This window comes from Siphateles boraxobius, unplaced genomic scaffold (assembly GCF_051911475.1).
Source record: "Siphateles boraxobius isolate OS27281-9 unplaced genomic scaffold, OSU_SipBor_1 24, whole genome shotgun sequence".
Classification (NCBI taxonomy): Eukaryota; Metazoa; Chordata; class Actinopteri; order Cypriniformes; family Leuciscidae; genus Siphateles; species Siphateles boraxobius.
Window position 1 is genome coordinate 19,664,496 of NW_027508855.1, and position 4,639 is coordinate 19,669,134.

The window sequence follows — 4,639 nt, forward strand, 5'->3', positions numbered from 1 at the left end:
AAGAATGATAATTTCTACAAATATGCCACCAAAAATACGACCTGAGGAGCTTTAGCACTCTCTCGACTCCCAGTAGGCTACAAATATTTTCAGTCAGAGAAACAGAGGAAGCTCCCGAAAAAAAAGTTGCTTTATTTTATGATAGTCCCATAAAAAGACGAGACGTAGGCTACTGACAGATAAAATAAAAATCATGATTGTGATAGCCTTTATGATTGGTCTGATTTCTTCAAGCGTTCACCATGTTTTTTTTTTACTATGCGTAGGCCTATCTTCAAGCGTAGCCTATATGTTTACTATAATCCTAAAAAGACTTCATCATTGTATTCATGTTTACAGACAAGAACCCTGTGAGGATGAGGGCTCATTTGTTGCCAAACCTTGGCCAACAGTGGGATTCAACGCATGTAATAATTTTGATTACTTTACCACGCCCAGTATTTTTCTTATTGAACATTCTCGGAAATACATCACTATATGGTAGTCAATTGCAACCTCCAGTTCATGCTGACTTTAAGGAACTTGTTTGGCTGAAAGTGTGTAATTTGGATATAAGCACCTGAAGTAAACAAATGTTTTGTATTTTTTAAAGATGCTGCATGAAATAACGATGAGGTTTGGAACAGACTTGGCGAAGAACATGGAAACATCTCTAAATGAAATGGTGCCCAAACATCATCGGGAGTGCAAAAGAAGGAAGTAAAAAAGGAAGGAAGGAAGGAAGAGGAAACCACAGAAGGTAACCACCATTTTCCCCATCCAACCTATCTGTGCCATGCCCAGTGTAAAGTTGCATTGTCAATGCAAAGGTTGTAGCTTCTATAAATTGTATGAGTGAAAACATGTATTAAAATAATGAAAGTATTAAAGGAATAGTTTACCCCAAAATGAAAATTGTCATAATTTATTCACCTCTTGTCATTTCAAATCTTTATGACTTTGTTCTTCAGAACACAAAAGATAGTTTGAAGAAGGATGGTAACCGAACAATGGCGGTGCTCATTGACCTGCTGCATTGGTTTTGTGTCCATATAATTGAAGTGAATGGGTACCAGCATTGTTCGGTTACCAACATTCTCCAAAATATATTTTTTTGTGTTATGCTGAAGTAGGAAAGCCATATAAGTTTAAAATGACAAGAGTGAGTGAATGATGACAGACTTTTCATTTTTGGGTAAACTATCCCTTTAATTGATTTCTGTACCTAATGTACAATAATTTGAATCTGTTTGTAGGTCTCGTTAGGAATGCTGCACTCATTTTATTGCCAGCACTATTTAAAGAAAACGCCACCTTCCTCTACTGTGTAGATAGTGTAAGTATAAAGTCTTCTGTATTTTCATTAACATTTGATGCACTTGACTTGAATTAAAGGAACTGTTCATGCAAATATAAAAATATTAGTCAGTAGGACTGGGCGAGAAATCGATTTTATCGATTAACTCGAATGTGTAGTTTACGTCGACTTCGCATCGATCATAAAAGAAATACAACTCCAGGGGTTAATACTTGTCTTCTAAAGCAAAATGTTACATACAAATGGTACGTTAGTGAGGTAAAAAAATATTAAATTTGCCAAGATAGTTTGCTATAATTAAACTATGTATAGATAAGAGAATAACATCCAATGGGGTGGCACATCAGCTCCACATCAATAATTATGAGTCTTGTTGATTCTTGCGTGTCACGTGCCTAGCTGTCATATCTGTGTTGTGTCATGAACGATTCAGTCGCAAGAATGAAAGAACCAATGAAATTCAAAGTAATCAAAGTGGAGCTGATGTGGTAGCATGTTGAATGTTCTTTAGTCATCAGTAATGTTGACATTCAAACACATTACAAAGCTTGGAAGAGCCAGGATATTATTAAATGTATCTCATATTTTGTTTAAGTGAAGAAATAAAGTCATACACATAGGCTGGCTTGTTAGTAAATTATGGGGTAATTTTAGGTCTATTTGATGACTTCTGTTAATTGGTGAAAAGCACTCAAAAGGTGAAATGTTTGTTCTCTTACGAGAGTATCTCTCGTACTGCGTAATATCTTACGCTATGGGGAAAACCTCTTTTCCACGAGATATTGAAGCCAAAAATTATCCTTAATTTTGAATTAATGTAAAACGCTGTGCAGCAGCATGCAGACATAGGCAAGGCGGCTTGCGCGCCTATTGGCTGCCCTGCGGCAACAGCAGCAGCCTATCGAGAGTGGCCCAGCGTGACACATATCCAATGGGGGCATTTCGCGCCCATTTCGTCACGTCCCGCCAGAAAGGGCGTGGTCTCGCCCTATAAATGTAGCTCGATTAGGCTGGTACAACTGATTTTCATCTCTTCAGTGAAGCGTACGCATCGCTGGATCCAGAGTGAGAAGCCGCGCCGTCGACACAAGCCTTCTGCGGGACGAGCCCTTGAACCTGAAGCCGCTGGCCTTCACCTCGCCGCCTTCAGTCGCCGTACCTGCTACGCTTTCCGGCGTATATATCCTTTTACCTCTGCTGAGAGTGTTTGTTCGCCGTTGCAACTTACACTTCTCTATAACTCTAAAAGAGCTAGCGTCTTTTTCAAGATGCCATCTTCCTGTGGCTCGTGCCGAGCCCAACTCAGCGACGGGGACCGCCACGTGATTTGCGTTTCAGCTGATGCGTCTGCTCTCTCAAGCCGTCGACAACCTCGGCCTCGACTGGAAGGCGCCCGCGCAGCCTGCGCGCAACCGGCTGGATGGATGCTTCCTCAAGAAGGACACCGCCCCATCACAGTCGAGACCCGCGCCTTTCCTTCCTGAGCTTCACGAGGAAGTCGCGAAGTCTTGGAACGCCCCCTTCTCGGCCAGGATGCGTACCTCTGTCTCTGCAGCATTCTCCTCTGTGGACGGTGCGAAAGATAGAGGGTATCTCTCTCTTCCTCCAGTGGAAGCAGCGGTAGCTTCCCATCTTTGCCCGCCCTCTGCTGGACGGCGTGCTTTGACGGCGCTACCCTCGAAAGCCTGCCGAGTGACGTCTTACACCGCCGCCGGGCAAGCTGCGTCAGCGCTACACACAATGGCTATACTGCAGATTTTCCAAGCCGACCTTCTCCGTAAAATGGATGAGGAAGGACCGGAAGCTATCTGCGTGGCGGATTTACGAAGCGCTACGGACCTCGCTCTACGCGCTGCAAAAGCCGCTGCACAAGCCGTTGGGCGCAACATGGCCTCTCTCACCATGGCTGAGAGACATCTGTGGCTAACGCTGTCTGAGATGACGGATGCTGAGCGCTCTGTGTTCCTCGACGCGCCCATCTCCGCGGATGGCCTTTTCGGATCTGCCGTCAAGGATTTCACGGACAGATTCGTCGAGGTGCAGAAAACATCACAGGCTACGAAGCACTTCCTACCGAAGCGCTCTAGTTCCGCAGCAGGCCGCTCGAAACAGCCGTCTGCCGGGGGCTCTCAGCCGCAGCCTGCACCACCAGCCGCCGCCGCTTCTCAGCGCCGCCAGGCCCGAGACCAAAGACCGCGCTCTCGCTCTGCTGGACGCCGCCCCCCTCAGCGCGGGCCCCGGCCGAGAATTGAAATCAAGCCCGAGGTCTCAAAGCCTTCCTAGCCACTCTAGGAAAGCGACGGTGTTCAAATCCCGCTGCGGCCGGATTTTCACCAAAACTTCTCGCTCGTTCAGTTCCAAACAATGCGACTGTTCCAGCGTACTTCGCAGTAAACAAGCCCGTTCCACAGCCCACTGCCTGCACACAAAAGCCGTTTTTACGGCTACCCAAATAAATCCAATAAAGAGTGTATTTTCTGGTGTTCCGGCCACGGCCGATGGTGTTATGAGTGTTGTAAGAATGCCCACGTCTCAGTGCCCATTCCCACACGCAGACACAGCCCGCCACAATACAGGGCTAGCACAAATAAAATCGACTCATGTCGATTGTGCAATAAATGTAGTGTACGTGCCCACAACACAGTGCCCACAAACACTACACGAAGCATGTCCCACGGTTTCTGTAAAAACGAAACCAACACGTTTTCAGTCGGTGCGAGCCGACAGTGTTGTCAGTGCAGTGAGTGTGCCCGCTATCCCGCGCCCACATTCCCTCACAGACATGCCGAACCCCACGGGGCTCGTCCCGCTCGCCTTCTCTCCACAACCTGTCAGAGAGAAGCGGAGCGCGGCCGGGCTGCCCGCTGTGATCAGCGCACCCCCCGCCTCGCACACTGCAAACACAGTGTTTATTTCTCAGCACACCGGAGCTCTCCGGCCGCCGTTATGCCGCGGCCAGAGCCCAGATTTCATTCTACCTCCAGCTATTCAAGCAGATGCGTGGGCGAAGCTTCCCGGGGTATCAGAATGGGTGCTGAATACTATAAAAAGAGGCTATTCGCTGCAGTTCACTCGACGCCCCCGCCGTTGCGCGGCGCGAGTCGAAACGATGGTAAAAAACGAAGTATCTCATCTACTTCGAGCCGAGATATCGAAACTACTGAGCAAAGGGGCTTTAGAACCTTTATCTCAGGCTCAGAGCGAAGGGGGTCTATACAGCAGGTATTTTCTGGTACCGAAAAGAGACGGGGGTCTCAGACCCATTCTAGATCTGCGACAGCTGAACAAAGCGCTCGCGAAGCGCCAGTTCAGAATGATTACAACCAGGAAAATCCTCGCGCA

General features: G+C 47.1%; 1 long non-coding RNA gene across 1 annotated transcript; it reads left to right on the top strand.

Moving 5' to 3' along the window:
- Window positions 1–312: 312 nt before the first annotated feature.
- On the top strand, window positions 313–1,572 carry LOC143748555 (uncharacterized). The gene is made up of 3 exons (XR_013206822.1): window positions 313–407; window positions 593–739; window positions 1,236–1,572. It is a non-coding gene; the product is annotated as an uncharacterized LOC143748555 (long non-coding RNA).
- The last annotated feature ends 3,067 nt before the right edge of the window (window positions 1,573–4,639 follow it).